We start from the raw sequence: 23,534 nt of genomic DNA, 5'->3' as shown, positions 1-23,534 counted from the left end.
CCTCTATGGAACCCCACCCAGGTGGGGCAGCCATTGTGCTCTTTTCAGGTTTCGGTGGGAATAAATTCTTTGAATAGATTGCCCAAGGCTGAAGGTAGCTTAGAAGTAAATGATATAATCAAAATTCATTTGAATAGGTCCAGCCCCTTATAATATTCATTTTTTCATTAATTGTTAATCAATCAGAGTTGATGGCCACCCTTAGGAACACCTCTCTTCCAATGGGCATATAAGACATGAGCCCACCCACCACAATTGTCTTTGGTCTAAGAGAGATGGCCAAATGAACAACCTCTTATTAAAATGCTGGCATTATGAATAAAATTATTAAATTACCCAGTAATTATGTCTCTCAACCCTTTAAACACCACACTATCCAATGTTAAGTGGTTAAATGAAATTGAGCCCCTAAAATGGGGGAAACAAAGCCAGTGGAGGCTTAAGCAATGGCAGAGAAAAGAGTCACCCCAATCCTTCTGGACACCTCAAAACCCTGCCTGGGAGCTATAACAGGCCTCTGGATCTCAGAGAGTAGACCCAGAGTCAACCATATTATACTATGATCCTAAATCCATTAACCTCTCTGTACGTATTTCCTCATCTGTAAAATGGGAGTAGTAGTGCACATTTCATGACATTCTTATAAGTATCAAAAGATGTGGTATCACACTTTTAGACAGGGCCATTATGGGAATTTGTTTTACTCAAATATACATATTTGCTACGAGAATTTTGAATTACTTTTTTCCCATTGGTGGGGAGGGGAGAGGAGGCAGGGAGATAGATAGAAAGATAGGTTCAACTAGCTATAGAGTTGCCAAAGGGTAAAGAAAAAAGATCATTGAAGCACTTTTAAATGCAGAGATAAGAATAGAATTCTGACAATCAGAAGAGCTTTAGAAGTTACATCAAAATTGCTTTTGACCCTAAGAGTCTTGGAGAAATTAATGATGCATAAATAAATATAAATGGGTAAATATAAATATAAAAATAAATAAATATAATATGGGTATAAATAAATAAATAAGCTGCCACAGATTACCAACAATGACTTGCATGTAAGAGGGAAATAAGTAATATCATCCAGGAAATGTGTAATCAGAAAGGAGATGGTTCAGTTCTATGTTGTATTTATTATATGCTTTATTAAAAAACACAATCTGTACATAATAAGGATTTGCAGTTTTGTGATCTTTGGGTTTTTGTGCTATTATATGGTGGAAATAATCATTTTATTTGATGTTTGTTAAGGTCAGAATAAAAAAGAGAAAAATAAAAAAAAAATGATGTGTATAAAATGCCTAATAGGCTGTAGAAATGTCCCCCTGATATTAGACAATGACAGGTTCTGACTTGCAGATTAATGGTCTTTAATATCTGATCCTTTCAATCAAGCAGATTGCTATCTTTTACTTTATCTAGACTATTCAAGAGTAGGTAGATGGTGCAGTGAATAGAGTGCAGGATCTAACGTCTGGAAGACTCATTTTCCTGAGTTCAAATCTGGCCACAGGCACTTACTAGCCATGTGATCCTTGGGCAAGTCACTTCACCCTGTTTGCCTCAGTTCCCTCATCTGTAAAAATGAGCTAGAGAAGGAAATGGCAAACTATTCCAGTACTTTTGCCAAGAAAACCCCAAATGAAGTCACAAAGAGTCAGACATGACTGAGACATGACTGAACAGAGCACTTAAAAATCTCTGAATGGCTAAATTTTTCTCTTAATCTAAGCTTGTTTCCATGCCAAAACCTGACTCCTGGCCTCTTAATGAGCTTTAAGACACTACTTAGTCAACCTAGCACTAGCTTGGTGTTCCTCTGAATAGTCAACAAGTAGCACCTCTCCACCTACTTGGGTGGTCAAGGCACAACCATTTTTTTCACAAGACCTCATTGAAAACAATCCTGTGCTAAAACAAATTATCTGTAAGTAGGTTGCCAAGTGTTGAAGCAAAAATAGGAATAACTTTTTAAAGGACTTGCAGAATTGCACTGTGGGAGATCCACTGTCATAGTCTATTTTGCTTTCTCTCTTCTCTAAAGCAGGGGTTGGAAAACTATGGCCCAAGGCCCAAAGAGCCTATCTCTTGTTTTTAAACAGCTCTGTAAAAAGCACTTTTAGATTGTAGGCCGTACGAAAACAGGCAGAGGGGCCAGATTTGACCCAAAGACAATAGTTTATAGACCCCAGCTTTGGAGTACAACCTCCTGGAATAATATTTATGTATATTGTGGTAACAAGAATGCCCTTGCTGCAAAATTCTTTTGCATATTTCTAATAAAGTCTACATGAAAATAATCTAGAAGCACACCAAGGGTAAATTTGAGGAGATAGTCAATCTGAGATATGAGAAGATAGTCAAGAAGAGGAGACATTGATAGTCACACACACTACTGATGGAAGGTGCAGACAATGCAAAGTCCTACTGTGTTTGTTAACTAACAAAAAGTATTTGACTAGGTAGAGTGAAAAGTAGCATTAAAGCAGAGGCTCTTAGCCTTTCTTGTGTCATGGCCCCCAGTGACAGTCTGTTGAAGCCTATGGAACTCTTCTCAGAATAATAATTACTCAAAATAAATAAGTATACAAAATAAAAGACATTGAATTACAAAGGAAACCAATTATTTTGAAATACAGTAAAAAAAAAATTTTTTTTTAATTCATGGACCTCTTAAGATCTATCAGTGATCCCCAGGTTAAGAATTCCTGCTTTAAAGGCTGTCCTCCAAAAAGGTGTCTCCCATATTAGACTTGGATAAGAAAATTTGAAAGATTAAGCAACAGATAAGTTTGCTCTACAGTCCTCTGATTACCAAAAATCAAGCAAAATATAAAACAAGGAGACTGTCTGCCAAAGGTATTTGTCACTGTCATGGAAGATGCCAAAGAGTCCAAATGGAAGAAAGGTCTACATCAGGTGATTAGTTATTCCAGATATCCCTGTTTACAAGTGACATTTTGCCTTTTTAATGAGATCCATGGCCACTTAAAAAGTTTCTAATCAAGATCCCAACCAATCAACCCATACTTACTAAGCACTAAGTGCCAAGCAATATGCCAAGTGGTGAGGATACTAAGATATACCTGTCTTCAAGAAGCATACATTCTATTTGTGTGGATACAATAAGCTACACCAGAAAAATCAAATGGACAAAGAATTCAGACTATTATATAATTAAAAGGACAGCCCATTGAGTTAATCCATCACTACATATTGGATAGATACTGCAAATGGTCAAAGAATGAGGCCCAGAACTGAGTAGTGGGCGGGATTGTATTTGGGAGATTACCTAGCACCTTCAAGGGTTCCAAGTTTCTCCTTAAAATAGAAATCCAACTTTTAATATTCATATTGTTCAGGTAATGCTAAAAGGCTGCAAATCATGGAACACCACAATCTCTGAAGAATCAAAATTGTAGTTGTCCAAAAGAGCCATGAAGAAAGTAATGATGGGTATGAACAGGGTGACTACAACAATGGCCTACACAGAAAGAAGGAAGGAAGGAAGGAAGGAAGGAAGGAAGGAAGGAAGGAAGGAAGGAAGGAAGGAAGGAAGGAAGGAAGGAAGGAAGGAAGGAAGGAAGGAAGGGAGGGAGGGAGGAAGGAAGGGAGGAAGGGAGGGAGGGAGGGAGGCAGTGGAGGGAGGGAGGCAGTGGAGGGAAGGAAACAAACATTTATTAAGTGCTTATTATGTTCCAGGTACTATGCCAAGTTGTGGTTTGTCCATTCTGGAAGAGGACCATGACATTAGGGAGATGATAATACAAGCAAGAGAAATACAGTGCTTGCCTTCAAGGAATTTATATTCTAATGAGGGAAGAAAATATACACCAAGGGGAACTAAAAAGGGAGGAGAAGAAGGAAGGAGATATAAGTATCAAATGCAAGCGGCATGGTTTTGAAATCCAAAAAGTTGGAAACAGGTCCAGGAGAGGAATGAAGCTAGGCCAGCCTGGGCCCCTCCACAAAGTACAGGTTCTAAGAGGGAGTTGCCAATAGGAACAGGGGGGTCAAGCCTTGTGGAAAGAGCCTCGGGGTTGATAGGCTGCTCCGGGGTGAGAAGGCTACAGGTACTAAGGTAAGTTTCAGGATGAGACAGCAATAGAAGCATGGTTTTGAAATTTAGAAAATCGGAAACGTGCAAAGATTAACATGAGTAATAACATCTAGAAAATGTCTTATCAGAAAGAAGGTGATTCAGTTAAATATTGAGACTGAGGGAGGAAGTTACGGAAAACTATCTGGAAAAGTTATGAGAAGACATGGACAAGAGCTGCATGGAATAAGGTATGAATAGGTTGAAATCAACGTTGTGGGAGGGAGAGTTCACATCTATGAGACCACAGAACTTGGTAATGGAAGGCATAGTTCTCTCTTCCCTTCTTACAATAAATGAACCCTTAAGAACTATTACCCAATAAGAGATAAATTGGGATTTCTACTTATTTAGACAGAGACTATCCTGTTAGTTGTAATTGTTATAATCACAGGATTGATTGGCCTTCAGAGATTGTCCATTCTTCTTTCCTGCCTTCAGGTTCTTGAGCCATCTGACAGAAATGAATATAACTCCTGCTCTCAAAAGCAGGATTGCATGGATGTCATTTCATCTTTGTATATTAAAAAAAAAACCTCTGGAATATAAAACACATTTTCAAAGAATCTGTATATTTATATTATTTAATGTTTATTCCAAGAAACAAAAATTTTTCCACCAGCACACAAATTGATTTTCTATATGACCATTTATTTTATTTACAAATACCCTCTTTCCTTTTCTTTTTTTTTTAAGAAATATGGAAAGCTTCACAAATTTGAATGTCATCCTTGAGTAGGATCATGCTAATCTTCTCTGTATCCTTTCCATATTAGCATATGCGCTGCCAAAGCAAGCACCCTCTTCTCATTTCCAATTTTATCCTGTTTTTTATTGAATACTTCACTGTTGTCACTCAATCATTTGGAGACATTCATATTGGTTCTGTAATAGTTTGGGAATTTTGTCCCTCCTATTTGTAATCAGCACAATTTTGTTTTATTTTTCTTTCCAGAAGCTCCCAGAAGCTCTTTCTTCATAAGCCTGTTTGCCTCATTTCTTCCCCACTCTGTCATTTATCAATTGACTCTAAAATTCTTTGGCTGTCACATAAATGACTGACAAGTAATGCTGGGTTTTGGATTTGACTCTAGACTTCTTGTACAACACCTAACATGTCATACATTTACTGTTTCTCCATGCTTTTATCTCATATAAATTTGGTTGTTTTCAGTATGTGTCTTCTGAATCTAATTTTTTCTAATTGTGTATTTATACCTTGCCCTTCCATTTTTACCTTGTTTAAAATCCTCTACTCTTCCTTCCATAGTACAGTCTTTCCATTATCAAGTGTGAGACGCTGTAAGGAAATTATTTTTGCCTTCCTTTGTATCTCTAGTTAGTCAATCAATCAGTAAGTATTAATTATTTATTTTTTTAAAGTGAACATGCACTAATTAAGTGCTCTCTATGCACCAGGACTGACTGGATGAAATCTCCTCTGTGAAACCTTCTTCAACCTTAAATGGAGAATTTACTAAAGGAACAAAATACGTGGTACTGAAAAAGAACCCTTTTCCATCTCTAAAAATCTGGAAGCAATTGTGTTCTTTCAGAAGGCACTAGCTTGACAATCCTCAAAAATGAAAATATTTTTTATCCCATGAACTGTACACTTGACTCCAAAGAATTCTCTTTTGCTGAGACCAGTCCAGTTCTACCCACCACACCAGCACACTTGAGTTTGGTTCAGTGTGAGAATTTGGTTCTGAGATGGTACCAATCTTCCCAGCTCTAAAGTGCTTTTCTACTAACATCAACCCTGGAATTTCTAGACTAGAGCTAATTTCCTCCCAGTTCCATAGATGCCAGGAAGGATGCCCACCAAGGTTCTGTCTTGGGTCCTCTTCTCTTTTCCCTCTATGCTCTCTCACTTGGTGGTCTTAACAGCTCAGGTTCAATTATCTTCCCTATGCATGACTCTCAGATCTATGTAGCCAGCCTTTACCTCTCCTAACCTCCATTCCCATATCACCAACTTCCTCTGGAGTGTCTCAAACTAGATTCCCATAAACAACACGTCCAAAACCAAACTCCTTATCTTTTCTTCAATCCCTTCTCTCTTTCCAGTTTCTCTATTATTATTGAAGGTACCACTATCCTTCTAATCACCCAGACTCAATGTCATCCTAAACTCTTAACTGTCACGCTATGAAGTCAATATGCTGGCAAATCTTTTCGTTTCTACCTCAGATATGTCACCTTCTCTTTACTCACATAGCCATCACACTAATTCAGGCCTTCATCACCTCTCAGCTGGACTATTGCAATGGCCTTCTAATTGTTTCTCCTGCCTCCGGTCTCTACCTTCTCCAATTCACCGTCCACATAACTACCAAAGTGATTTTTTAAAAGCATAGTTCTAACCACTAACTCAAAAGATTCCAGTGGCTCCCTATTACCACCAGGATCAATAAAAAGTCTTCTGTTTCACATTTAAAGATCTTCATAACCTGTCCCCTTCCTAATTTCCAGGCTGCTTATACTTAACTCCCTTCTACATGTTCTATGATCCAGCAGCACTGTTCTACTAAATGATCCTCCCATATGACCCTCAATCTACCATCTCCACGTGTTTGCATTGCCCCACCCCCATGTCTGAAGTGCTCTCCTTTTCCACCTGTGCCTCTTGGCTTTCTTTAAGATTCAAGTGAGAGCCTATCTTCTGCAGAAGGCCTTCTTCAAATCTTCAGTTGCTAGTGCCTCCCCCCTCTGCAATTACCTCTTTACTCTGTACCATGTGTCTTTTTTGTACCTTGTTATTTACATGTTGTCACCCCCATTAGAATGTGAGCCCTTGAGGGCAGGGACAGTTTTGGCCTTTCTTTGTATCCCCAAAACTTAGCTCAGTGTCTGGCATATAATAAGTACTTAAATGCTTGATTCAACTAATTCAATTGTGAAAGAACCACAAAGACTTACAGCAACATTTTTTCATCTCAGCCCAGAGCCTACCAAATAGCAACACATGGGCAGGAGTGAAGAGGGGAGGAAGAGAAGAAACAGCCTAGAACTTTTTTTTCCAGGGCAGCTAGGTGGTACAGTGGATAGAGCATTGGCCTTGGAGTCACGCGTACCTGAGTTCAAATCCGACCTCAGACACATAACACTTACTTAGCTGTGTGACTCTAGGCAAGTCACTTAATCTCAATTGCCTTACCAAAAGAAAAAAAAGATAACTTAATTTTCCTCCTAGAGAGTAGTCAGGACTACTTAGTTTAACTTTCTACACCCCTCTAGGACTGCAGTATTGCTGGTGAAGCAGCCTACCGGTTTGCCAATATCATAACCATTGGAATCAAATGCCTTAAGATCAAATTGGACCAACGTTAAGAATGGAATGAACCAAATAGCCATTTAACTTTCAGGGCACTTCTACTAAGAGGGACATATGCACCAATGCTCCCACACATACAACCAATCCCTTTCATCACTGCTCAAGGATGTAGTCCCATTACTTCACATTTTCTGGCAGGTGGCAAAAATCTATGTCATCTTTATTACCCAACACTCCCTTAATAGTTAAAATGCAGACCCTCAATTCTCCATGTGACATCTGTTGTCTTCCACAGTCTTCCAGCACTGAGAAAAGCAGGTACTTAATCATTACTGGTTAATCATCTCTGATATCACAGAATTTAAAATGAGACGGATTATGGTATAGTGGGAGAGGGCTGGCCTTGGAGTCAGGAACCTGTTTTTAAGTCTTATCTTTGATACATCTAGCTATGCAATCATGGGCAGATTATTTCCCTTCTCAATCCCCCAGGCAACTGTATCAGTCCCTTGGTAGGTAAAGCTTCCACAATGTGAGTTACAAATCACCAATCTGGACCAAAAATAACAAGGAGTAAATAATTCTGAACATTCAATAAAACTCAACATCTGAAAATTCCTTAAAAGACTAGGATCTATATAAAATATCATCACACTGATTATTTTCTACATTGCTATTTAAAATCCTAGGCATTCATAACCCAGTGGAAAGCAACTGGAATTTAAAGCCCCACTGACCAGTCCTCAACTATGGCATTCACTCTACTTCCACCTTCCTTAAAATTGCCTGGGAAAACTGCTAACATCATCATAAGATATATCACTACTAGTGGAAATGACCTCCATAAATTACTTGAAGGTTACTAATTGAAATATACTACTGGGATATGATATATGTAATTTATTCAGTATAAGAAGAGTAGCTGTGTTTCATATCAAACTGGATTTAGCCCTGTGCACAAAGCTTACAAATCTCTAATGTCAAGCCCATGTTAACATTCCACTTGTTCAGGGAACATATGAAGAACACGAGTGAATAAAGGAGAGTAGGTCCAGATGTTCAGTTTTAACCCAGGTATGGTGCAGTTGGCATGTTTGGTGATGACGGATTTTCCAGAACACAGGAAGTAGCACCTGTGCAAGATTACACACAGATTTAAACTCGCTACAAAGTAGACTGCCTTCTGTCTGATCTTCTCTTAATTGCAATGGCTTGGACAGAGCTCAGATGAAGCTGGTCTAAGCATAAGACTTTACTTGGACAACCCTTACAAGTGTCTGAAAATTATTTTAAAGGTGTAGGATTAGAGGAGGAGACTCTAAAATATGGTTTGGCCTTCTTAAATGTGAAAGGAAGATGAACAATTTATAGTGACAAGAGAAGGCCCCCCCAAAAAAAAATAAAAGCAGAACTCACTCAAGAAATAATTAACAAAGACTATTGTCTCCACATTACCTCTCTGGAAGAGCACTGAACCTACTAGAACTTTCCAGATCAATGAAATGTTCATCTAAGAGTAGCACTGACAACTAGAAAGTAGAAATTCCCATGAATCTACCAGGCCTCTGGTGTGTTCCACACAGAACAAACCACTTTACTGCAAAGACCTGTTGAAGTCTCCGGGCTGCCTTGTTAAAGGAAAATTCTTCTAGTAAAAATGCACAGCACCCTTTTTCCCCCTTGGATATAGTAAACAGATGTCAGCCTCCCATTGTAAGGCATTTTTGATTCGGTAGTTGTCACATATTACTTTAACAGACAGTTCCTGTCTACAAAGAATAGCTAACATTTGTAAGATGAAATAGCGACTCTAAAGGCTTTTTTTTATATGTTAGTAATGAGGCGATATTTAACCACCATTAAAAATAAATGGCTTTGAAAATCTGTTCTTAGCACTTTCAAGGTAAGTTCTGTGCCTGAATCTCCTATGGCTCATGATTTTGCAGTAATAAATATACAAGAGTTACAATATACACACATATATGGGGGGGGGGGAGTCCCACCATCCTAAGAACCATTTCTTTTTCATGAAGTACCTATTTCTTTCATTCATAGGATCATGTCATATCTAGAGCTTAAGCAGTAAGAGTCAGAAAAAGGGTTTGAATTTAGATCCCATTATGTTAGCAAAAAATCCAATGAAGTTGTCCAACTCAGGATAGATCTCCCTGCTGAAGGAGAACACTGTTTTTTAAAGTAAATGCATATTAAGGTAAATACTTTCCAAAGACAGAAAAGGAAACAAATTCTTTAACATCTTAGCATTAGATCACAGACCTTGATATGCCTGGAAGAGTTAGGAGACTGTTGGAATAGTCCAAGCAAGAGGTAAAAACTGCCTGAACTAAAATAGTTGTGGTGTGAATTAAGGAGACAGATGAAAGAGCTGTGGCATTTAATTATCAAGACTTGTTGGTTCCTAAGTTGTGAGCCTGAGTCATTAGAAGAATTGGTGTACCCTTGATGAAAAGAGGGAAGTTAGAACCAAGAGTCAATTTAGGATGGGAAAGAATGATTTTGGTTTGGAACAGGTTAATTTTGAAATGCTATGGCACACCTGGGTTCAGAAGCCAGAAATCTTCCCTTGTGACTAGAGACTAAGTTGTGGAAGATCAGAAACATTGCTCTTCAGCCAAGTTTGGAAGATGTGTCACTACTTCTCATCTCCCCTCTTTGATGTAATCTATGACCCACCACATGTTGTTTAATGATGGTCCAACTATAGGAAAACAGATCATAGAAGTCTGGATCATGGCAGTCTTCCCTATAGTTATAGTAGCCTGAGTAACACTGAGAAAGACAGGAGGGGGGAAAAAACTATGAAACTGAATGAATGCTAGCTATTTAGACCCTTACCACTACTCACTTTTCCATACACCTTCACAATATATTGTGAGTCTCACAAAAGATGGACTGGTCTAACTAGAACACTCAAGTGCGGAAGACTCCAGGGAATGATATAGTGCTATCAGCAGAAGGAGGAAGTTGAGGAGTGGGGAGGAGTACCCAAGACTATTTGGAAGCTCTAGGAACAAAAGTCAAAAAGCAAGAGCTTATGAATGTGATGGTGGCATGCAGAGTTCCTGGAAACATGGAGGAATTCTGGGACCAAGCCTCCTGGACAGAGGAATTCCTAGATAATGCCAAATTCCTGGACCAAGAAGAGGAGTTCTTTGTAAAATGGAAGTGGATAGCTTCTAAGGTCCTTTTTAGGTCTATATCTATGACCCCATGATTCTGTAATAGAGACAATATCCTAGATCCAAAAAGGTTCAGTTTTTTTGTGCATTTTTTGTGTCATTCAAAGCTCTTCCACATCCTGGTCCCATCTACCTATGTAACTTGATAATGTTTTATTCCCCTCCATCTACCCTTTACTCTGGCTTGACTGTCTCCTCACCAACTCCCAGCAAAGCCACATTTCTGCCATATCTGTACCTTCTTACTACTGTTACCTTCTTCTTTACTTATTCCCGTTCTACTCATCCTTCAATACCCAGTTCCTTTATAATGCTTTCTCTTTCTGCTCCAGCCCACATTGACTTTTCTCTTCTGTATACTTGCATACATCTTTTCTCATTACCCCTCACTTCAACACTTAATGATACTTTATGTTCTGTTTCATGCATATAAGCTCTAATGGCTAACATTTGCATTGCACTTCAAAGTTTGCCAAGCACTTTACAAAAAGCAACTCATTTGATCCTCGCAACAACCCCAGAAGGTAGGTGCTATTACTATTCTTGTTTTACAGATGAGGAAACTGAGGCAGGTAAAAGTTAAATTATTTGCCCAAGTTCAAACAGCTAGCAAGTATCTGAGGCTAAATTTGAACTCAGGTCTTCCTGACCCCAAGTCTAGTGCTCTATCCACTGTGCCACCTAGCTGTCCACCTACCAACTAAATAGCTCTTTGAGGTTTCATGCTTTACTGACAGTAGCCTGCACAATGCCAGCACATCATGGATGCTGAATAAACATTGATTGAATTAAGTTTCATTAGATCAAGTGTATCATTGCCCATAGTCAACTTTAGCCAGTGTGAGAAATAACTGGAGGGTGTGTGACGCCACTAACTCAGCAATAAATCAGTGCCAATACAGTAATAACCCAACGCTTGCTGAAAGCCACAGCCAAATAGCTTTTCAATTTTGAAAAAGTCTGGACTGCTAATTGTGTTGTAATGACAAGGGGGTGGGGAGTAGGGGAAGAGGAGTAAGAAGCATCATAGCTATGTCTTTCCATTTGCCTTCATTAGTCATTCCTGTTCCAAATCATCTACAATGCTGGGCAGTTTAACTAAGTTGCTAGGAGCCATTGTTATCTCTGTTGTTCTGTTAAAGTATCTGAAATCCTAGAGATCAAAATGTTGGCCAAGTTTGTTTTTTATGTTCCCCTGCACCTCTGCTTTTCCAAACTCCGGCTTACAGGAAAAGAAATTCCTCCCATAAGGTTATGTCAGTGAACTCTCGAAAATTCCCACACAAGCATTTGCACATGGGAAAGCTAATTAGAGCTAGATGAGAGATGCATCCAAGATCCTTGAACAGGAAAGCTTCTCAATACTGCTGTCCTTAAGCACTGTCCATTGCCCATTGCTCCCAAGAAAGGTAGACAAGTGAAGATGAGATCAGATACATTTAAATCACTGAGGTGTTGTGCCCTCGTACTTCGAAGGTGGTCTTGGATTGTCTTGGATTGGAATGAAAATGCCATAGAACTGTCTCCCAGAAAACATAGCCCTTTCTTCTAAAGTGGATTGGCTAAGGAAGGGGAGTTGGGAGAGAAATCCCCCCTCCATGGTAAGGGGCTTTGATCACTTGGATCAAACACAGACCACCTATCAGCCTTCCTACTACCACCATACGTCATCTGCATTTTCAATATTTGTATCGTAATCGCTACCAGTCATTGCAGCAGAGATAAAAAAGGGATTGTAATTAAACATATGATTGAATCCAGACATTTTAATCATGTCCTCTATCTATTTTGCAAAGCAGGCCTGCTGAGGCTTTTTTTTTTTCCCAGCAGTTCCCTGGAATCGCCCTAGGATGACAATTTGCATGCTAACTGAATTCATGGACCATGCAGATTACATAGGGCCATCTGTTGTTGATTGTTTTGGTCCTCTGCTTTTCAGACTCAAATATGAAAATGCAGAAAGTAAAAGGCAAATTATAGTGCCTGGGGCAAGAGAGCTAACTAATTGTGTTCTTTTTCTTCTCTCTGTCTCTCCTCTCTGTCTTTATTCCTCTCTCTCTGTCTCTCTTCTTTGCCTCTTTATCTCTCTGTGTCTGTGTCTGTCTGCCTGTGTCTCTCTCATACATACTCTCTCTCTTTTTCTTTCCCCATTTCCCTTGAAGAAAAGAATGAAGAAACTGAAAAAGTCTCTATGCCCATGTTATCCCTCTGTACTTAACATTAAAACCCTTTGCCCATGAAATGCTCCATTTTTCCAGATGCCTTCAACTTCTTGTCTTAATTCCAACAAAGTTTGCCCATACACATCCCCCTTCCCAGCTATAACCCTTCAGAGGAGGTAGGAAATGGGAGACAGAGACAAGGTGTAGTCTTCCTGGTCCCTGCTGTGCAGAGACTCAAACCCATGAGCCCAGGAAGTAGCTGTAAAAGAAAAAATATTTATGTCAGTGGGGGAAGCCACAAGATAATGATCAATCCAGACTGAGGAAGCATTCTTCCTCATTCCAATAAAGGGACAGGAATGTGAGCATCCAAATGTGAGAGGCAGTGTCACTTAAGACACCTAGGGGGTTATTAAAGACTTAGCTCATTCAATAGCATCCACACTAACCAAATTCCTCAGGGATGGAATCCAACAGAGTAGCTTCTCCAGTTTTTACTAGTGATGAGAGGTGAAAGATGGAGATCTTTTAGGAAATGCATTGAATTTGTTTTGTAGGATTAAAGATATTAGGTCATTCTCCAAAAACCTCTTAAAAGAGGGATGCTTGATTCACAATTCAAATTTGTCCAATTCAAGAATGGGCTTTGATGTGTTATTTCAACACTTGCAATATAGTCATGAAACTGCTTAAGAGCAGGAAGTGTTTCAGTAGGTCTTATGGATCTTTAAAAAGCATTATTCACTCCCTTCTCACCTCTCCCAGATATGACCCTAGTGTTAGAGGTGAGAGTCCTTAGAAATCATCTAGTCCAACCTTCTCATCTTACAAATGAAAAAACTGAGGCATAAAAAGTACTTGCCCAGGATACCAGGGATAAATGGCAGAATCTCTTCGAGGCTCTAGCGTCCTTCAAGGAAGCCCAGTCTCATCTCCTACACATGGCCTGTCTTTGTGATGCCCCCAATTACTAGTGTTCTCTGTCTCCCCCAACATTATCTAGTACTTACTTCAGATATAGTTTGTATTGACTGATCTTTGTACATGTTGCTTCCTCTTCCCTCTCCCTAACAGGACACAAGCTCCTTGAGAGCAGGAATTGTTCTATTCTTTATTTTGTATCTCCAATATCTGGCATAGCTATTTGCACGTAGTAGTCAATAAATGCTTGTTGAATGAAAGGATTAATCAATCTAGCACTACTCATCTCTCCAATATAGGTGTGAACATAAATGGGACTGTTGATATTTCCAGCCTTACCCACACCACACTTTGGCTCTACTATCTGCCTACTTCCCCAAACCCTGCTCTGTTCCTTTGCCACTTTCCAAATAACTTTTCTTCTGTTTTCTTCTGTTTCCCTTTCTACTCACCATCCTTTGGAGAATAATTTGTTTCAACGACCATGAAAGTAACTGAAGCAAGCACTGGGGAGCACTTAGAGCTTGGTCAGGCATTGAAGACACCAAGGTCAACCACTGTATCCCAGGTCGTCATCAGTCATCTTGACATTTGTCCTGCCACTGGACTTCAATGACTCTGGAAAAAAGAGTGAGGCTGACAACTTTGCACAACACTGCCTCACTTATATTCAATTCATGAGCAAGTCAAGATATCACCCGTGATGTCATTGGTCCTCTTAGAAAATGAAGGATGAACAAAAACAATAGCCCACCATCCATTGTCCCTTTCTTCCCTCTATGTATTACTCCCCTTCCATCAGCTCTTGTCATTGCCAATCCACCTACCACTCAAAATCTAATCTCCTCTGTTTGGCTGCCTGCCTACCAATGTACCACCTTGTCTTCCTCACTGTACTTCCCACTCACCAACCTTATTTCCAATCTCTCCTGTTGTTTCACTTGCTTGTCTGAGTTCTCTGTTTATTAAGTTGATATTTACTTGCCTGAGTGCCCATCTCTTTCATTGATGGGCTTGTATAGACAAAAAAATTGCCCATGGTACATATTTACCAGCTGAAGGGTGGAGAAAAACAGCTATCAAAGGAGATAATGTATGTTGTTTGGGCAATATAAAGCACAGAGTACCTTATAATTCAACAAGCATTTACTGAGTGTTCATTATGATCAAGTCCCTTAACTTTTCAAAATTCCAAATGTGAGAGACTCCATTCTAGTCACAAAGAATGGAAAATAACAAACCAAAAGGACAAGGACCAAGGCCTGTTTCTTGGGGCCACATGGCCTCAGAGGGGAGAGGACCCTGAGACTTCTTCCCTTATAGCTTGCTGTCTTACCAGATGCTGTGAGTTAAGGAACCAGCAATGAAGCAAAGAGAAAGAAAAAAGGAAGCAGAAGTCCATTAAGGCCTTTTAAATGCTGACCAAAGAACCTCCCATTTCCAACATGGTTGGCCAACCACAAGTTACAGAACGTGTTCCACAGTCTTCCCAAGATGTCACCCTAATATATCCTCACTATTCTCACAGAAGCAAGCTGTTTAGCCTCTTCACAAGGAGAGTTGCTGGGATCTGTGCATACATCAGAACTCTATTTCATTATTATGTTATTTGAAAGTGGGAATTGATGGGAACCCTATTATAATCAGACTAATCAACTAAGTGGCCAGGGTAACTACTCTTAGGGGCAGATAGGTGTTTCAGCCCTGGGGCTGAAATGAGGAAGACCTGAGTTCAAATCTAACCTCAGACATCTATTACCTATGTGACTCTGAGCAAGTCACATAACTTCTATCTTCCACAGCTTTCTCATCTGTAAAATAGGAATAATAATAGCACCTACTTCCCAGGGTTGTTGTGAGAACAAATTAAGATAATATTTGTAAAGCACTTAGCATAGTACCTGACACATCAATCAACCAATAAACATTTATTAAGCGCCTACCATGTGCCAGGCACTGTGCTAAGCATTGGAGATACAAAAAGAGCCAAAAGATAGTCCCTACCTTAAAGGAGCTTACAATATCAAGCATGTTAGGAATGGAAGTTGATAGCAAGAGATGGCAAGGCTGGGAGTTGGGCTGAAAATAGAAGTAGATATGGTAGAAAATAATATGTATAGATGGAGAGTTGAACCCTGGAAAAATTTACTTTCTGCCTTCAAGTATCTCTCCCTGCTTTGGTTCAGCTAAACCTACTTGCTACATCATCTCCCTTACAGCCAATGCCTTGACCTCTGGTACGCATGAACATGTTGTATGACATTTGGCTCAGATGTTGATTACCTTATAATATGTCTTAGAAGTGGGACATGTGCCCTGTTGCAGGTCTTAGTCCCCTTCTTATCCTATCACCCACTACAACATATTAGATTTCCTTCCCAGCTTCCTGGCATCACTAAATTTAACAAGCCTTTACCCAAATCATTAATAATAATGTTAAACAGAACAGGGCCAAGGACATCCCAACATAGACCTCCCTCTCCTAGTTGAACACCAATCCATTAAACAGTATTCTTTGGGTGCCATTGTTCAAATAGTCCAGAACCGACCTAATTATACAATGATCCAACCTGTCTTTCTCCATCTCATCTACAAAAGTATCCTGAGAGATTTTGTCAAATACTTTGCTGAAATTCAGATACATTATGTGTGCAGAATTTTCCTGACCTACCAATCCACTAATATTGCCAAAAAAGGAGATGAGGTGGGTCTGGTATGACCTGTTCTATAGCCATTTTTTTTTCTTTCGCCATGAGAACACTGTATTCACTAGCTTTTAAATCTGATCCTACTTAGTCAAACACGTATCAAGGTCACAGCTTAAAGAGGAGTTGCTGAAGAATTGTTTGCAATTTCTTAAGAATTTAATTTGCCCCTCTTGCCATGTGCTCATTTCATTATCCATGTTTTACTTTGAAACTCTTTATCAAGAAACCATCCAAAGCCAGACAAGGGAGTAAGAATAAGGGCAATTATTCCTAATGTCCAGATGAAGATGCCAAAAGTTTTATGGAATTTCTGCACATTGACACAAGGAGAGAGCTGAAAATAGTCTTTGTTTGAAAGAGATTGCATTCAAAACATACCAGCTCTTTTCCAAGCACTAGCCATTACTTTAGCATGATCATTTTCGCTAACTCGTGAAAATTGCTGAAAGGGTTTTCCTTTGATGTTCAAGGCTGAGCAGAGCACATGGATGCCAAATGTCATCCCCTCAACAGCCCATGGAACTGGTGCCAAATGGGAATCCTTGCTCAGCCAGATCCAGGTCATTGCCTTTGCTTTGGACAGCCTAACGCAGCCTTAATTGGAGAATTATTCTCTTGACACCAAATACAGGGTAACTTCATTTACCAAATGCAAAGACATTTCTATTTAAAAGGAATCTGAGCTGTGTGGCAGTCAAATCAGATGGTCCACCTAGAGCTTTTGAAAAGTTTATATTTCCATGCCTGCATTTCTCACTGGGTGTGTAATCACTGTTTCTGCCACTGCTTCTCCTCATTTGCTTCATGAACCAACTTTCCACATTTTTCATGTTACTAGCACTTTCAATAGTATCTTATATGGAACTCACAAAGCACTCTCCAATAAAGCCTAAAATCAAATATAGTTTTATAGCATTTCCTATCAAGTCAATGAAGAGGGTACATTTAAAAAAAAATACAATAGCCAAATAAAACAAACCATCTGTCGACCATGCTTGCTTTGTTTTGTTTTTATTTTAGGATATTTCACATGAGCTAAAGTTACTACTGGCTCCCATTAACATGTTTAGCAGTATGGGTATGCTTCCCACCCCCATCATAGATTGAGAGACATTAGGGGGGCAGCTAGGTGGTGCAGTGGATAGAGCACTGGCCCTGGATTCAGGAGGATCTGAGCTCAAATCCGGCCTCAGACACATAACACTTACTAGTTGTGTGACCTTGGGCAAGTCACTTAACCCCATTGCCTAGCCAAAAGAAAAAGAAAAAGAAAGACAGTAGGATAGGATGTGGATTTGGTGGTGACAGTGAACTTTTCGGTGACAGTGAACTTTTCAAGAATAAACAATACGAAGAGAGATACAAAATGGTAATCTGCATGGAACCATTAAACCTGTAATAACACTTTCATAGTGAGTCCCACATCCTTTGGGAAAGCCTACCAAGGTCAAAGCAAGGACCGGAGCTGAGGCAGAGTGGGAAAGCAGTGGCAGCTAAAGTTGGCCGGGACCTCCAGCATCTAGTCTTACCATGTGATCCCCTGAGTGAATAACACCTTTTCTCCCTCCAGAAGAAGAAGGGGGTTTGAATATAAGTGCCAGAACCACATTTCTTTGAGAACTTGAGTTTCAGCTAACTTGCAAAAAATAAGGGATAAAGGGAGTCAGCTTGTTCAGAGAAGGAGTCACAGGCAGCTAGCCTTCACTGAGTATTTTAATATATGTGATTTCCTTCCTTTTTTGGATATCATTATTAAAGAACACCATATAGTTTGTACCTTTCCATAGAACTTCAATTGAAAAGTACCAAGAATAGGAAGAGAGGCAGAATTCTTTTCTAGTGAGATGGGAGCTAAGTCATAAGAATCCACACTAAACCCTTAGCCTAATGGGGTAAGCACTGTTTTCTGGGTTAGGCCTGACTCAGGGCAGTCTCTTTACAGTTTAGGTTCAATATTAGAATAAAATGAGATACTTGTATGTCACTCAAGTTAACAAAACAAGATTTACTTGGCCATAGCAAGAGAAAGAGATTTAATAAAGATAGGCACTGAGGAAATCAGAGTTGATTCAACTAAGTGAAACTCCCTTGCCTGAGTTGCCCTCATGGTCCACTAGCCAAGCATCAGAGAGCACTTAGCATTCAGTTAACCAGGAATTGATGTCAAGAATATGACTCTATAGTCCCTTGAGCTAACCAAGTGTCCAGAATTGTGTCAAGGAAAAACTAGCCTAACCTGCAAAGAGACAGGGGTTAGGATACTACTCCTAATATGCACTGCCACTCACAACAGGACAGAGCTGGGGGAGAAAGGTAGCCAGCTCCCTAAGAGCCAGAGAGAGCTTGATTTGTCCCTGAGGGGTCTCTGGTGTTGGGTGGAATGCATAACCTCTACAGATAAACATTTCACTAAGAGCTCTAAGTGCTTATTACTGAATCAAGCAAGTTGGCAGCAGCACTCCCTGGTGGTTACATGTGATTAGAAATTTAATTTCTCAGGGTTTCAGAGAACATTTTTTCAAAGTCAAATATATTGTTTTAGTATTCTTTTTTTTAAACTAGCCTTATTACAGGTACCAATTTTTTTCAAGTATTCATGATTATATACATATTTATATTTAAGATGCATGAACAACATATGCAGATAGAGTTAGGTGGCACAGTGGATAGAGCATTGGACCTGGAGTCAGGAAGTCAGGAAGACTTGAGTTCAAATCCAACTGAGAAAGTCACTTAATTGCTGTCTGCCTCAATTTCTTAATCTGTAAAATGGTGACAATAATAACTCAGGACTACATGCAAATAAAACATGATAATATTTGTACAGCACTTTATAAAACCTTAAAGTGATATTTAAGTGTTAGTGATCATTAGCTATTATTATTATTATACTATATATGACATTTATTATGTCCATCTTAGAATATAAATCCAATCATTAGAATGCTTAGTATATTTCTGGAATCTTCTCATCCAACTCATAAAGGCAACTATATACCTTTCTTTTTAAAATCTCCAGACTGCCCACGTAATACAGTAGACTCCACATAGACTGATTGTGTGTGCTGAGAAACATTAGAACATATGAGACAATTGGAAACATTTTACATATCTTCAGACTTGCATGGACTTTTGATCTTTGTATGAACTTACTTAAACAAGTCATTTAAATTCCAAAAGTATATAAGGTCCTTGAGGTCTGAACATTTTTTTTCTTTCTTTTTGGTCATTTTACCTCCAGCATCTTGCAAAAGAGTAGTAGGGACCTCATGTAGTTCGTTTAATTGAGCACAATTAAATTCTTGCAACTCCTTTGATGGAGTTTCAGACATTTCAATTTTGTCTGTCAAGATTCATTAATTATAGTCTATAAAATACCCAATTTGTCTGTAAAATGAACTGATGTTTTTTTCATAGCTATATAAGTGACATCATGAGGGGAGGTGTATGTGTGAGAGAGAGAGAGAGAGAGAGAGACAGACAGATAGAGACAGAGAAAGAGATGGGAAAGAGAAGAAAGGAGGAAGGTACAGAGGGATGGAAAAGACAGAGAAAGGAAGGGAGTGATGGAAAACAGATAAAGACCAAGACAGGAAGTGAGGAAGAATTAAAGATTTGTTTCATGACAGATTTACAAGTACTGGAGAGAAGAGGGCAATGGCTCCTTCTAGTACCAAAATATCTATCACCAGTTATCATTACAGACAACCTTGACCATATGTAATTTTGTCTGTAAACTCCTTCATAATGCAAAGTATAGCTACTATAGAAATACAGTAGGAATGAATGTGTAGCTGTCATAGGAAAGACCAGAATTCTGTCAGGTATTGCTGTTGTTCAATCATTCAGTCATATCTGACCCTTTGTGACCCCACAGACCATAGCACATCTAGCCTTACTGTCCTCCATTATCTAAAACTGTCCATGGAATGTGCTTGGCAAAGATACTGGAGTGCTTTGCCATTTCCTTCTCCAGTGGATGTCGTTTCATCAGAACTTTCCACTATGACCTGTCTGTCTTGGGTAACCCTGCATGGCATAGCTCATAGATTCATTTAGCTGCTCAAGCCCCTCCACCCCAATAAGGCAGTGATCCAGGAGGGGTCAAATACGGTACCAGTTTGCAAAAGGGCATACATAGAAACATAAAATATGTCACTTTGTCATTAAGTTAGTTTGACATCCCCAAAGCTCTGAACTGTCAAATGACAAGAAACAGTGACTCTTTGGGGCAGAAATGCCTGATTTGTGTTTCTCTGTGGTTGTTGTATATTCCAAGGAGAGTGGCATATTCTAAAAATAACCATGAATCATAAATACATCAATGCACTAAGATTTTTTCCCCAAGAATAGAGATCAAAAGACTCCCCACATGCCATATCCCATTCTTTAATTCTGTTAATATAATTAGTAAAACAGTTGGTAGAATGTTAGCATCAGACTTCTGGCAAAGCTCTGTGTATTTTTTCCCCATCAGTAATGGTGACTTTGGCACCGTGCTAACATTGCTCAGTTCATTTGCTCAGAGTAGCAAACCTAGATGTAGAAGTGACATAAAGAGATGGCATTCTGCCCTGGAAAAAGAACTGTACTGGAAGCCAGGCAATATGGTTTTTCATCATGGCCTTCCCACTAATCAGTAGAGCCTCCCATTGTATGTCCTTGCGTAAGCCCCTTGATTTTTCTAGGCCTCAGTTTCCACATCTGAGGAATAGGTAAAGGAAGCTACCTGAATTGTGCTTGACTTCACCAACCCATTTCTCTACCCTAGATATCATGGGAAAACTACTTGGCTTTTCCATCCATGCTTCTTGCTAAAGATATCACAAGAAGCTGAGAATGAAATTTGAGAGGATCTCATTGTTCAAGAAAGACACATAGGATCCAAAAGACATATAAGGAAAAAGTAGAATTCTCCTGATAACTAGAAATGCTTTCATGAAGTAAAAGCTTGGCAAAACAACCAAACAAGGAAGAAACCCAGAGTAGAATATTTTGATTAGCATGGGATTGGAATTGGATGTATGCATCCTCAGCCAAGACAAGTGTTCTGGAAGGATTTCATGCTTATGGTGGAAAACTATACCTGAGCAGTGACTTAAATGAGACATTTCCAAATGAGATATCAGCTATGCTTAGCAGACAGCCTGATGTGTCATGAAGGGCAATACCATTTAATGAACAATCACAAGTGCTTGAATGGAAAATGTACTCAAGGGGACAGCAGACAGTTACATCTGGGAGATCTACCAAGTACATTTCTATAAGTAACTGAGTGTACATTGGCAACTATTATTAGTGTCAGGAGGATCTAATGTGAATTTTATTTGTTCTCATTGATTTGGCAATAGATCTGTTCATTCTTTGAGCCTTGTAAATCTTGTACTTGCAAGGGAATCTATAACTACTCACCAAATACTGTCAGATAGGAAGTTTCCTGATTATCTGCTTGAGAACAATTAACCAAAGAGGTGAGAAATCTTCCCAAATGTACCCAGACCTTTTATATGAGACTCTCTGATAGGAGACTTATATTTTTTTAATGTTCTCTAAAGCCCTTTTTAACTCCACAACATTGATAGGAAATAACATAGAACCTGAGGATGGGATGGGGACATGATACAAATTGACTTTTTTGGGAGATTTTTGCACTTAATAGTATTTTATTTTTTCCAGTTATATGTGAAGAAAGTTTTCAACATTCATTTTTGTAAGATTTTGAATTCCAAATTTTTCTCCTTCCCTACCTTCCCTCCCTATCCCTAAGACTGCAATCAATCTGAAATAGGTTATACATGTATAATCATGTTAAACATATTTTCACATTAGTCGTGTTGTAAAAGAAGAATCAGAACAAAAGGGAAAAACCACAAGAAAGAAAAACAAAAAAAAGTGAAAATAGTATGCTTTGCTCTGCATTCAGATTCCATGGTTCTTTCTCTGGATGTGGATAGCATTGTCCATCATGAGTCTTTTGGAATTGTCTTGGATCATGCTGAGAAGAGCTAAGTCTATCAAAGTTGATCATTGCACAATGTTGCTGTTACTGTGTACAATGCTCTCCTGGTTCAAAGCTTACTTCACTCAGCATCAGTTTATGTAAGTCTTTCCAGGTTTTTCTGAAATCTGCCTGCTTATTTCTTATGGCACACTAGTATTCCATTACATTCATATATCACAACTTGTTCAGCCATTCCCCAACTGATGGGCATTCCCTCAATTTCCAATTCTTTGCCACCACAAAAAGAGCTGCTATAAATATTTCTGTACATATGGGTCCTTTTCCCTTTTTTATGGTATGATATATATCTTGAAAATGGTAAAGGGCTAATATATAGCAGAGGGATATGATTCATTTTGTTTCATCTCGGAGAGCTTATGAGGATAGACCAGAGCTAGAATGGCAGTTTCCAAGACGTAAATTTTGCCTTGATGCTCACTTCCTAAATATCAAAGCTGATCAAAAGTGTAATGGCTACTTTGGAAGGTAATGAACACTTCACTAGAAGTCTGCAGGTAGATGATTACTTATTGGAGATATTGTAGAGATGATTGCTGTGCAGTTGGAAATAGATGACTTCTGGATTCTCTTCCATTTCTTCTATTCAATTATTCTATGAACTCTGCTCTTACACATTTGCTCAGCTCAACTGGCACCTCCTTGAAGAAACCCTTCCATATTCTCCCAATTTGTTAGTGCCTTCACCTTCAAAATTACTTTGTATTTATTTTATATTCATCTTGTATTTATCTCCCGACAAGTTCTATGCCTTCAGGATAAGTTCCTTGTGGGCAGTGACAATTTTCTGTTGTATCCCCACTGTCTAGCTCAGTGTTTGGCACACAGTAGGTGCTTAATAAATGCATTTTGATTGATTGAATAAAAAGATGGGATAACTCTTCAGAACTTAACAATTTTCCGTACCCAAGTATGGATATGCAGTTCAGTGAATAGAAATAAATGATCTAGTCGGGGAAATTTTTTTTTTGGTGAGGAAGGAGGGTGACTAGACCATGATCTTATTGGCATAGGGAACCTCCACTGTGAAAACTCCCTCTACCAATGCAGATTTCCAATTATCCTGCAACCTGTAGGTAATTTCCCAGGGTACTGAGAGGCTAAGTGATTTGCCCAGAGTCAGCCAGTGAGTCAGAGACAGGCAAGTT

At 39.0% G+C, this 23,534-nt stretch overlaps 1 non-coding gene across 1 annotated transcript; it reads right to left on the bottom strand.

Annotated features, from left to right (window-relative positions):
- Positions 1–4,793: 4,793 nt before the first annotated feature.
- LOC114054334 lies at positions 4,794–4,899 on the bottom strand. Its single transcript, XR_003570459.1, has one exon. It is a non-coding gene; the product is annotated as a U6 spliceosomal RNA (small nuclear RNA).
- Between the last annotated feature and the right edge of the window lie 18,635 nt (positions 4,900–23,534).

This window comes from Vombatus ursinus, unplaced genomic scaffold, assembly GCF_900497805.2.
Source record: "Vombatus ursinus unplaced genomic scaffold, bare-nosed wombat genome assembly UNPS02014812.1, whole genome shotgun sequence".
Lineage (NCBI taxonomy): Eukaryota > Metazoa > Chordata > Mammalia > Diprotodontia > Vombatidae > Vombatus > Vombatus ursinus.
This window is presented reverse-complemented; position numbering and strand designations above follow the sequence as displayed.